The following is a 14019-nucleotide window of genomic DNA, read 5'->3' as shown; positions in this document are numbered from 1 at the left end:
TTTTGGTTTAAGGAACTCTATTGTTACAATGCACTTACAGTCACTATGTTGGTCATAAGCAAATTGATCTTAATTGTGAGGTGGTCCTAGAATTATAAGTGATTTTTTTTTGCTTTTTGTTAATATCTAATAGGAGCTCATATACTTACTTTTAGCTAGGGAGTTCGAGTTATGATCACTAAGGAAAGTGATTTACATATATGGAATCCAAAAGAGACTTAATACACTCACCAAATGATTGATTGCATAATTGAATGATTGCACTTACTTTATTTATTGATATGATCACAATTGAATAGTTTGTTGTGCAGCTGATGGTGCTTGGTCTTAAATGAGTCTCGAATGATATGACGATAAAATATATCTGACTTGACATGAGTAAATCTGGAGGATCAATAATTATGAAATGATTATATGAATGAACACTTATTTATTGATTAAATTATTCTAACAACAACGAGATTCCACTTCAGAGTTTATGGTGGAATAGCATCAAAATTAATAAAGTTCTTTAAATAGAGAAAGAATGTTCGACTTTAATCGCATTTATTGATGCTTGTGTTATTAGGTTCATAATCTCTTTGAGTCGCCTTGATAAGATTGATTCAAATAAAGTAATTTATAATACCAATTTTGATATATTAATAAGACATAAGAAAATTATTTAAAATATAAATAAGGGGATAAATTTTAAGATTTATAAAATATACGGGGTTATTTAATAAAAGCAAAAAAAACATAGGCTATGATTATAACCTGTATGAAAATGTACATCATGAAGATAATATTTGACTAAGTTTTCGGCAATTATATTATGAATGATGGTTTCCCTTGTGAGATTTAAAAGGTTTATAGATATATATATATATATATATATATATATATATATATATATGATGGAAAATGAAGAGATGATATAGCTTGTAGCTTTTTCTCGCAATATTTTGTAATTTGAGGTACATTATGACGTTTAAAAAATCAAATTTCGAGTAATGGATCTGTAGATGAAGATATTTGTACAGTACAAGTACCAATTAATGACAACGTTACATTAGGGAACCAAATAGTGCAGCTTGTTTTATTATTTTTCATTGGAAAATTGAAACCCAAGTATTAATATTATAAACACATTTGTCGGTGTAACCACACAGTTCACTAACTCATCGGGTTCCCTTGTGTCTCCTGTACCCTAGGCAAATCTGATACTCGTAAAACAATAAACAGATTAGACGGAGTTGGCAAGTAGAAAAATCGTGCTGTGCCAACTGTACGTACGTAATATATTTGAGAAATATTCTTTTTCTGATTTTTTTTTTTCATTTATTGAAATATTTTAGTCTAATATGCCGTGTTTAGTTGGAAGTTGGAACTTCAGGATATCTAATTTTGGCATACATAATACAAAATAATAATCCCATGAAAAATATACAAAATAGTAAATATGTATGTGAATTGACAGTCATAATGCATGCAAAAGTGACCTTGTAATTAGATACTTAAATTAAGCGAGATAGTTTTGTAATTGAATATCGATTACATATAACAAATATTGGTTACATATAACTTATATGATATACAAATATCGATTTTATAAACAACCTTTTAGTCTAGGTTGTCATGAAACACATGTTGGGATTTCACTCTGAAACCGCTCAAACCAGAACTTGAAATAAAATTCAAAACAGAAATTGAAATAAAACTAATGGCAAAGAACAAATTTAAGATTTATAGTGGTTCAATTTCAACGCGAGATCTACGCCCACTTTGTCGTTGCAAATTTACAATAAACTCAATCAGAAAATGTGTTTACAAAACTCGTTTACTCTTTATCTCTATATCGACTTTTTACTCTCTTGTCTTTTTTCCACACGGACAAGTAACGCTTACAACATATTTATAGAGAAACAAATAATGCAACAGATAGGCTTGAAATACTCATAATACTCTTGACCTAATTTCTGACCAAAACGACTTACACATGTCATCCGGTCTCCAGCTTGACGTGGTCTGCTCGACGACCAATCCCATCTCGGTGATCGACCTATTCCAACTCGTTAGTTCAGCGTTAGTCTTCAGCTCGTCAGCTCAGCGACCAATTAGGCTCTACACACCAACAATCTCTCACTTGGAGACCAATCACATCAGTTGTCTCCATTTGTAGCGGCGACTCCCATCATCATGCAATGATTCCCACTGAGGTCGAGCATAACCTCAGTTTGTCATACAGTACAGACTTTGTCAATATGTCAGCTGGATTCTAACTTCCTACAATCTTCTCAAGCACCAACACTTTATCTTCCAATGTCGATCTGATGAAGTGGTATCGCAGCTATGTATGGCACTTTGCCAACTGAATGGCACTTTGGCTATCACTGTATAACGTGCTTCCATCGTGGTCTTGATCCAGCTCGCGCAGAAATGTCTGCATTCATATCATCTCCTATGTTGCCTCGGTGATGGCCACATACTCTGCCTCCCATCTCAATAAGGCAAAAATCTTTTGCAACCTTGATAACCAGCAGATAGTCGTCCCTCCAAATGTGTAAACATATCCGGACTTGCTATTCTTGTTGTCGACGTCGCCCTTATTGTCAGCATCACGTACCCTTGAAGTTTCAGCTCGAACTTCCTTAATATCAATGCCGAGCTCGAGCTGTCCTTCATGTATCAGAGGATCCACTTCACAGCCTCTCAGTGTTCTCTCCCCGAGTTACTCATAAACTTGCTAACAACTGTCACTGCATGAGCAATGTCCGGCCTCATACACACCATTGTGTACATCAAGCTTCTAGTGGCCGAAATCTAGGGGATCTTATCCATGTACGCCAGCTCGTCCTCAGTCACTCGCGATTGCTCCTTGGACAGTTTTAAGTGGCTGGCCAGCGGCGTGCTGACCGACCTCGTCTCCTCCATGTTGAAGCGCTTGAGTACTTTCTTCACGTACTACTTCTGCAAGAGCTCGATGCTCTATCTAGTCTTCTTGACCTCATCCCGAAGATTTGCTTCGCGGCTCCAAAATCCTTCATCGCGAACACTTTGGATAGTCTTTTCTTCAGCTCTTCAATCTCATGTAGATTGGCACCTACGATCAGCATGTCGTCGACATAGAGAAGAAAAATCATGTAAGAGTCTTCAAGTCTCTTAAAGTAGCAGCAGCGGTCAGCTGGCTTCAGGAAGTTGCCAAACTTCTTGTACTACTACCTTAGGGCTTGTTTCAGCCCGTAGAGACTCTTGCGGAGTTTGTTGGAATAGATCTATGATTAAGAATAATTTATCGCTTCTTGTAAGCGGCGGAAAATAAAAAATTCTTTAAAACATGTAAAACGATTTTACTACCTAGACAAAGTGCATGAATATGTAATCTAAAATAAAACTATAATGAGTTTTCACTCGGTACCAACCTCGGTTGAAGCTTGAGCGTTGAGCAGCTTGTGGATTGGTTGAATCGCTCGTCCCTCCACTAAGCTTATCTCCTTCGTGTTTTCTTGAATCTGAGCAACCACGATAGTTTCTACCATTAGAGTCTTCGAGCTTGGAAATGATTTAGTGTGTAGGCACTATTAAACACAATGACCTAAGAGCTAGTCTTAGAGCCAAAGAGCTAATACAAAACGCTAGGTCTAATGAGGACCTAGGTGCCAAAACAAAAGAGCGAGAAGAAGAGAGAGAAATAGGAGTACACGGCCAAGAGGAGAAAGAAAGGCACACCAAAACTTATTTTAACATTGTGAATGTGGTGTGGTATTTATAGGAGAAGGAATTGCCTTGAATCAATTTAATGCAAGAGATGCAATTACCTCTTTTCTATTATGGCTGAATATCACATATTCATGAGCACAATATTTGTTTCTTATTCTTATCATAATAATACCAAGGCTGAAAATTACTTTCCCTTTCTCTTTTAAACGTGTAACATATAGCCATGTGCTATAAATTTGTTTCCCTCTTTTCCTTTTTGGCAACTATCTTCATAGATCAATGCACAAAATAACTTCCTTCTTTCTTTATTTGATGATGGCCACGAAATTTGTCATCTAGAACATGCTTCTAGATGTTTCTTTGTTTGTTTAAGACAATACAAGAAAAGCCCATGTAAAATTTTCACATAAAATTCCATAAAATGAAATTCAATCCTCAATGCCCAAATCCAATGAAATCTTATTTTGACATTTATACCATCTTATGTCCTAATGGACAAAATTACCCTTTAGACAATCTTCGTAAAATTCGTCTAGTTCAACACTTGGGCTTGTTTTGACTTAGCTACTAGTTTTACAAATCCTACTCTAATGACTTGTGGTAGTGACCTCATGGATCCAAATGAACAAAGTTTGAGCTAGCATACTTGGACACAAAAGTTCACAAACCTTTTCCAAGTTCTAGCTTAATGTAAACTGACTCCACTAAAAGTTGACACTGAAAATCTCTCGGTTCAAATGAATATATTTTCTACTCAAAATTCTACTTAATTGTGATGAGTGGATCCATTGAATATTATCTATGTTTACCCTTTATGAATATCATCAATTAAATGGGACTTATAAAATTACCATTTTACCCTTCTAGTTGTTATTTCCTCAACTCATTTGTCACTTGTGAATAAGTTAAAAACAATGTGTTGACAAAGATTTAACAAGTTACATTGATTCATCCAAAAAAGTCATGACTCAATTTTGACACTGGCCAGTTCATTTATTCACATTCCAAGGAACAAAGCATGAAGTGATATACATTGCATTTCAACAATCTTATACATGGATTCCATATCTATGAGATCTTCACAAAAGGTTTATTCTTACACTATCTCTAGAAGTGCACTAGTCAATTCAGTATCTTTGGAAGATACCTAGGAAGAACTATCGAGTCTCTAACTCTCTATGTCTCGTAACCAGACATCATAGGTTCTCCTAACAATCATACTGAGATCAATAGCTCTTTGATCTTTAGATTGTGAATACACTGTTTTAAGCAAACCATGAAGAGTTTCTTCATGCAAATCTGTATTTGACTCTTCATTTGTTGTTAGGTTTATTTAAAGACTAAGGTTTATTATAAAGCTTCAAGCAAATAAAGAAGAATGAATGAAAGTTTCAACTCTTTATTAATTATTCAGCAGTTATAAGCAAGAGTCTTTGTGAGACTTTATTACATAAAATGCATATAAGCAACAACTACTACTCTTCTTGTGGGCATCAATGCCAACAGGCTCATCTTTATCCTTTAACTCAAAGACTTCGGGCTACCTCATGTAGATCTCTACATCAAGATCACCGTGAAGAAATAGCGTTTTCACATTCATCAGTTGGAGATGCAGATTATTTTTGGCTACTAGTTCCAGTACGGTTTCGAACGTCACGTGCTTGACTACGGGTGTGATGATTTTCGTGATATCAATTCCTTCTTTCTGTTGGAAGCCTCGTACCACCAATTTTGCCTTGAACCGTTAGCTTCTGTTGCTCTCTTCCTTTATCCAGCATACCCATTTGTTGTGAAATGTTTTCTTCCTAGCTGGAAACTCAGCTAGCTCCTAAGTGTTATTCGCCAGCAACAAATCCATCTCATCTTTCATGGCAAACTCGCATTTGGTCTATGCATCGATCTGTATAGCCTCTTCATAGCATTCTGGCTCTCATCTGTCAATAAGGAGGATATAGTTGAGAGATGAAAAAATATATGTACCGGTTTACTAACTCTGGTCGATATCTACAGTTCGGTGTCGGAGCCAGCTGATTCACCTCGAGCTCGGTGTTCTCGTTATTTTCTTCTTCTTCTTCTTCTTCTTCTTCTTCTTCTTCTTCTTCTTCTTCTTCTTCTTCTTCGATCTCGTGATCGTGTTCAACTCGGGTTGATCTCTCTTCGGTTGTCGAAGTGTCTTCATTCAGCTCGATCGTCGAGAAGTTTCTCAGGTCGATCGTCGACTTCTCGCCCTCAGGAGCCTTGCTCGCCGATTTCCCCTTTGGCTTGTCCTTGTATATTGTCTTCTCGTTAAAGATGATGTTCCTGCTCCAAACAATCTTCATTGCTTTGGCATCCCAGAAACGATAGCCGAGCTCAGTGTTACCATAACCAATGAAATAACATTCCTTAGATTTTGGATCGAGCTTACTCGGAACAGAGTCATCAATATTAACGTACGATAAACAACCAAACACTTTCAAATCATAAAGCCTTACCTTCTTTCCAGTCCAGCCTCTTTTGAAATTTTGAAACCCAATGGGACGGACGGTCCTTGATTTATCAAGAAGATTTTCGTTTTGATCGCATCTGCCCAGAATGTTTTGGGCAGTCCGAAATGAATCCGCATATTTCGAGGTCGCTTATTCAGAGTTCGGTCTCGACTACTCCGTTATGTGGAGGAGTCCATGGGATCATCCTCAACATCTTGATCCCGTTTTCAGCGCAATACTGCTTGAAGTCGGAGTCGACGTACTCCCCTCTGTTGTCTGAACTCAAGCACTTCACCTTCGAGCTCGTCTCCAGCTCGACTATCGCCTTCAACTTCTTGAAGGTAGCGAACACATCAAATTTATTCTTCAAGAAATAAACCCATATGTACCTTCCTCGTGGAGTCGTCGATGAACATCACGTAGTAGCGAGATCCTTGAGTAAAGGGACAAGAGATGGTCCCCATACATCGGTACGTACCAGCTCAAGCTTCTCTGCTTCAGCTCTCTACTCGCATTCAAGAAACTAGCACACGTTTTTTTTCGAGAATGCAGCTCTCGCTTGTGTGATGTTCCACTGTCTTCAGGTCTAGGATCATGTTGTCTTTCACTAGCATCTTCATCCCATTCTCGCTTATGTGTCGAGCTTGCAGTGTCACAGCTCGGTCTTCTCGATATTATCGACCACGACGACCATATATCGGCAGCTCGCAGTCATGTAGAGCGTGCTCGACTTTTGACCCCGAGCTACATATTTCATATTCGATTGTTATTATTATATTTTTTTAAAATATTATGATAGTTCGATTATGGTTACAAAGGTTCTCGATTTTTTGGAGTTGAGTGAAGAAAAAAAATGTTTATATATCTTTAAAAGGTACTATAACACACACACATATATATATATATATATATATATATACCATATGAGTATATAATATACATATATATATATATATATATATATATATTCTATACTCATATGGTATGAGATGATTTTTTATTTTTCTATGTAAAAATTTGCCACATTTTTCTTTCTATATGTATTTGATAAATAAACATTTTTAACATGTGACATTATTAAAAAAAAAAAAAAAATCAGGTACATTAAATATCAGTCTGCGCAGCTACGTGTCAATTGCTTGTGAAAAAGTGCATCGTAAAAAAGAGTAAGGACAGTATTTTTTTTTTGTGTATTTGATTTTTATCAGTAAAAAAAAGGGGAAAATACAAAATACACGGCAAGATCTCCCATCTACGACAACAACCGGTACAACACATAATGACCAAAACACATATTCTCTTGAGAAATAGTTACGGTTGCCCTTTTTTTTTTGAACGGTAGACATATATGCCTCAACTTCATTCTAAAATCTAAACCAACTCACATTTTATTTTTATGTATATGTAGAGCATTTCTAGAAAACAGCGTGAAATGGGCATAACTATTTACAAAGTAGGAATATATGATGCTAAAAGACTGAAATTCTGAAATAAAAGGAAACGACACTTTTGAAAAATAAAATAACCCAGAAAAAACGACATAAAGAATAAAGACAACAAATTTAATTACCTGCTCAACATCTTAACAAAGGATCGAATATAGTCAGTGTCAAGGTCTTCGTACTTCTACTTGATGATTCTTTTTTTTCATTTTTTTCTTCCAATTCTAATTGATAATTCGTAATCCCAATTTTTCGGCTATTCATGAAGCATGACTCGTGAGAAGCAGATTAATAATCATTTGCTTCCAGGAATAATACTGTGAGCACTGGCAGATATGGTCCCCCCGAATTTTTGAAATCTATACCTTTTATCTCTTTTTTTATGGAGTTTGTAATTTCAACCAAAAATTTATGTGAGAATTTCATACATACCCCTCTTGAGTAAATACTTTTCAAATTTCCCTCAGACTCAATTCCTGGGCCCTGAGTGGTGTGAAATAGTCGACGTTGTTTGAGAACTACGCTACACTTGAATCTCCAATAAAAAAAAAATTTGACATTATTGAAATACTGAATGTCATATTTTAACATTACATTAAAATTTGATTTTATGGACTTAAATATAAATATAGTCTTGGAGGGAGAACAAGTTTCGGTGCTTGATACTCCCAACAGTCCCAACCTCGGTCTCGAATTCCTTTAGGGCACGAGGGTTGTGTGAGTGTGGAGCTTCTTTATTGCTATGGGCTTGCAGTTCTCGAGTACACATTTGTAGACCGTGCTCGACACTCCGCACCGATGATGTACTTCTTAATTAGATTCTTCGTTCATCGTCATGATGTCCTCGTAGACGTGGAGAGCCATGTTCTTGTGAAGAATCACCAGTTCAGATTCGGGTAGCTCATAACTCTTTATGAAGAGCATGTAACAAGTGGATATAAGAGATCCTTGTGCACTACCACAAAACGCATTTGTCGTGGCTAGAATGTATATAAACACTTTCGCACCAAGTGTAAAAAACGCTGCTACTAAGATCATGAGAATAACTACAAAGGTGACGAGGACAGCTGCTGATAGCTGCTATCGAGATTATCAACGCACCGCAGAGAGAACAATACACTAAATGAGAAGCTGAAAACGGATTAAAAACTGAGATTACATTACGGTTGTTAATTATTTACCCCGCACGGTTGAACGAGAGGCGAAGCGAGTTGGATGAAAAGCGGGGCACGGTGAGCTTAGCCTATAGCCACAAAGCGTGGGGTTCCCATTGAAACTTCACAACATAATTTTACATTATGAAGAGCGCGTTGAATATAAAAATCAAATAGGCTTCTTCTTCAAGCCCAAAGGGAGTCCGGGTCCGACCTAAACTCTTTTATTGGAGGGTCAGGCTTAGGCTCAAACCAGGACCAAGCCCTCGACCATCGGGGCCAAGGGCCGAGCCCGGACTTGAAAATGGCCTAAGTTGGGCCTCAAAAAACAAAAATTATAATAATGAAAAAAATAATATTGAAATATTTTATAAAAGAAAAAAAAATACAATTTTAATCAAAATAACAAATATGTAGGTAAAAAAACTTTATCAGTAATATAAAATTAAATTTATGTGTCAAAAGAAGTTTTTATTTATTTATATTTTTTTTACTTAAAAACAAAATTTTGAAACAAAAAGTATTATATTATTTTATTTAAAAAGGGTTGGGCCCAAACCGGGCTTAATTAAGTTCCGGACTGGGCTCGGGTTTGGCTTTTTTGAAGGCCTGGGCCGGGCCGGACTCGAATTTCTACATTCTATGCCAAACCTATGCCCTTCGTGAAGCCTGTTTTGGCCCAACCTTTTTCCCGGAAAAAGTCGGGCCTAAAACATTTAAACAAAGGTCGGGCCGATTAGCCCACGAGCGGCCCGACCCAATTGATAGTACCTAACTGCATTGTTCGTCATCTTAGACATAATCTTCCCATACGTAGATTCGATTTTCATAGAGTCAGGAATAAACAAATAATAACAGTAATAAAAACGTGATTTCTGGGTATCAGAGCCCTATAATTTTTTTTAGGAGGGCATTTATTACAACAAAGAAACATAACTTTGGACTAAAATATAAATATAATCTTGGAGGGAGAACAAGTTTCGGTGCTTGATACTCCCAACAGTCCCAACCTCGGACTCGAATTCCTTTAGGGCACGAGGGTTGTGTGAGTGGAGCTTCTTTATTGCTATGGGCTTGCAGTTCTCGAGGACACATTTGTAGACCGTGCTCGACACTCCGCACCGATGATGTACTTCTTATTTAGATTCTTCATCATAGTCATGATGTCTTCGTAGACGTGGAGAGCCATGTTCTTGTGAAGAATCACCAGTTCAGATTCGGGTAGCTCATAACTCTTTAGGAAGAGCATGTAACAAGTGAATATAAGAGATCCTTGTGCACTACCACAAAACGCATTTGTCGTGGCTAGAATGTATATAAACACTTTCGCACCAACTGTAAAAAACGCTGCTACTAATATCATGAGAATAACTACAAAGGCGACGAGGACAGCTGCTATGATAGCTGCTATCGGGATTATCAACGCACTGCAGAGAGAACAATACACTAAATGAGAAGCTGAAAACGGATTAAAAACTGAGATTACATTACGGTTGTTCATTATTTACCCCGCACGGTTGAACGAGAGGCGAAGCGAATTGGATGAAAAGCGGGGCACGGTGAGCTTAGCCTATAGGCACAAAGCGTGGGGTTCCCATTGAAACTTTACAACATAATTTCACATTATGAAGAGCGCGTTGAATATAAAAATCAAATAGGCTTCTTCTTCAAGCCCAAAGGGAGTCCGGGTCCGACCTAAACTCTTTTATTGGAGGGCCAGGCCTAGGCTCAAACCAGGACCAAGCCCTCGACCTTCGGAGCCAAGGGCCGAGCTCGGACTTGAAAATGGCCTAAGTTGGGCCTCAAAAAACAAAAATTATAATAATGAAAAAAATAATATAGAAATATTTTATAAAAGAAAAAAATACAATTTTAATCAAAATAACAAATATGTAGGTAAAAAAACTTTATCAGTAATATAAAATTAAATTTATGTGTCAAAAGAACTTTTTATTTATTTATATTTTTTTTACTTTAAAAAAAAATTTTGAAACAAAAAATATAATATTAAATTATTTAAAAAGGGGTGGGCCCAAACCGGGCTTAATTAAGTCCCAGACTGGGCTCGGGTTTGGCTTTTTTGAGGGCCTGGGCCGGGCCGGACTCGAAGTTCTACATTCTATGCCAAACCCAGCCCTTCTTGAAGCTTGTTTTGGCCCAACCTTTTTCCCGGAAAAAGTCGGTCCTAAAACCTTTAAAAAAAAGGTCGGGCCGATTAGCCCACGAGCGGCGCGACCCAATTGATAGTAACTAACTGCATTGTTCGTCATCTTCGACATAATCTTCCCATACGTAGATTAGATTTTCATAGCGTCAGGAATAAACGAATAATAATAGTAATAAAAACGTGATTTCTTGGTATTAGAGCCCTATAATTTTTTTTAGGAGGGCATTTATTACAACAAAGAAACATAACTTTGGCCTAAAATATAAATATAGTCTTGGAGGGAGAACAAGTTCCGGTGCTTGATTCTCCTAACAGTCCCAACCTCGGTCTCGAATTCCTTTAGGGCACGAGCATTGTGTGAGTGGAGCTTCTTTATTGCTATGGGCTTGCAGTTCTCGAGGACACATTTGTAGACTGTGCTCGACACTCCCATCCGATGATGTACTTCTTATTTAAATTCTTCGCCATCGTCATGATGTCCTCGTAGACGTGGAGAGCCATGTTCTTGTGAAGAATCACCAGTTCAGATTCGGGTAGCTCATAACTCTTAGAGATCCTTGTGCACTACCACAAAACGCATTTCTCGTGGCTAGAATGTATATAAACACTTTCGCACCAAGTGTAAAAAACACTGCTACTAAGATCATGAGAATAACTACAAAGGCGACGAGGACAGCTGCTATGATAGCAGCTATCGAGATTATCAACGCACCGCAGAGAGAACAATACACTAAATGAGAAGCTGAAAACGGATTAAAAACTGAGATTACATTACCGTTGTTCATTATTTACCCCGCACGGTTGAACGAGAGGCGAAGCGAGTTGGATGAAAAGCGGGGCACGGTGAGCTTAGCCTATAGGCACAAAGCGTGGGGTTCCCATTGAAACTTTACAACATAATTTCACATTATGAAGAGCGCGTTGAATATAAAAATCAAATAGGCTTCTTCTTCAAGCCCAAGGGGAGTCCGGGTCCGACCTAAACTCTTTTATTGGAGGGCCAGGCCTAGGCTCAAACCAGGACCAAGCCCTCGACCATCAGGGCCAAGGGCCGAGCCCGGACCTGAAAATGGCCTAAGTTGGGCCTCAAAAAACAAAAATTATAATAATGAAAAAAATAATATAGAAATATTTTATAAAAAAAATATACAATTTTAATCAAAATAACAAATATGTAGTTAAAAGAACTTTATCAGTAATATAAAATTAAATTTATGTGTCAAAAGAACTTTTTATTTATTTATATTTTTTTTACTTAAAAACAAAATTTTGAAAAAAAAATATAATATTATTTTATTTAAAAAGGGTTGGGCCCAAACCGGGCTTAATTAAGTTCCAGACTGGGCTCGGGTTTGGCTTTTTTGAGGGCCTGAGCCGGGCCGGACTCGAAGTTCTACATTCTATGTCAAACCCAGGCCCTTCGTGAAGCTTGTTTTGGCCCAACCTTTTTCCCGAAAAAAGTCGAGCCTAAAACCTTTAAAAAAAAGGTCGGGCCGATTAGCCCACGAGCGGCCCGACCCAATTGATAGTAACTAACTGCATTGTTCGTCATCTTCGACATAATCTTCCCATACGTAGATTCGATTTTCATAGCGTCAGGAATAAACAAATAATAATAGTAATAAAAACATGATTTCTTGGTATCGGAGCCCTATAATTTTTTTGAGGAGGGTATTTATTACAACAAAGAAACATAACTTTGGACTAAAATATAAATATAGTCTTGGAGGGAGAACACGTTTCGGTGCTTGATACTCCCAACAGTCCCAACCTCGGTCTCGAATTCCTTTAGGGCACGAGGGTTGTGTGGGTGGAGCTTCTTTATTGCTATGGGCTTGCAGTTCTCTTGGACACATTTGTAGACCGTGCTCGACACTCCGCACCGATGATGTACTTCTTATTTAGATTCTTCGTCATCGTCATGATGTCCTCGTAGACGTGGATAGCGATGTTCTTGTGAAGAATCACCAGTTCAGATTCGGGTAGCTCATAACTCTTTAGGAAGAACATGTAACAAGTGGATATAAGAGATCCTTGTGCACTACCACAAAACGCATTTGTCGTGGCTAGAATGTATATAAACACTTTCGCACCAAGTGTAAAAAACGTTGCTACTAAGATCATGAGAATAACTACAAAGGCGACGAGGACAGCTGCTATGATAGCTGCTATCGAGATTATCAACGCACCGCAGAGAGAACAATACACTAAATGAGAAGTTGAAAACGGATTAAAAACTGAGATTACATTACGGTTGTTAATTATTTACCCCGCACGGTTGAACGAGAGGCGAAGCGAGTTGGATGAAAAGCGGGGCACGGTGAGCTTAGCCTATAGGCACAAAGCGTGGGGTTCCCATTGAAACTTCACAACATAATTTCACATTATGAAGAGCTCGTTGAATAAAAAAATCAAATAGGCTTCTTCCTCAAGACCAAAGGGTGTCCGGGTCCGACCTAAACTCTTTTATTGGAGGGCCAAGCTTAGGCTCAAACCAGGACCAAGCCCTCGACCATCGGGGCCAAGGGCCGAGCCCGGACTTGAAAATGGCCCAAGTTGGGCCTCAAAAAACAAAAATTATAATAATGAAAAAAATAATATATAAATATTTTATAAAAGAAAAAAAATACAATTTTAATCAAAATAACAAATATGTAGGTAAAAAAACTTTATCAGTAATATAAAATTAAATTTATGTGTCAAAAGAACTTTTTATTTATTTATAATTTTTTTACTTAAAAACAAAATTTTAAAACAAAAAATATAATATTATTTTATTTTAAAAGGGTTGGGCCTAAACCGGGCTTAATTAAGTTCCGGACTGGGCTCGGGTTTGGCTTTTTTGAGGGCCTGGGCCGGGCCGGACTCGAAGTTCTACATTCTATGCCAAACCTAGGCCCTTCGTGAAGCCTGTTTTGGCCTAACCTTTTTCCCAGAAAAAGTCGGGCCTAAAACCTTAAAAAAAAAGGTCGGGCCGATTACCCCACGAGCGGCCCGACCCAATTGATAGTAACTAACTGCATTGTTCGTCATCTTCGACATAATCTTCCCATACGTAGATTCGATTTTCATAGCGTTAGGAATAAACA

This window comes from Urtica dioica, chromosome 7 (genome assembly GCF_054948205.1).
Source record: "Urtica dioica subsp. dioica isolate 48M chromosome 7, U.dioica_male_clone48M_v1_H2, whole genome shotgun sequence".
Lineage (NCBI taxonomy): Eukaryota > Viridiplantae > Streptophyta > Magnoliopsida > Rosales > Urticaceae > Urtica > Urtica dioica.
The sequence above is the reverse complement of the archived record's forward strand: the minus strand, read 5'-3'. Positions refer to the sequence as shown.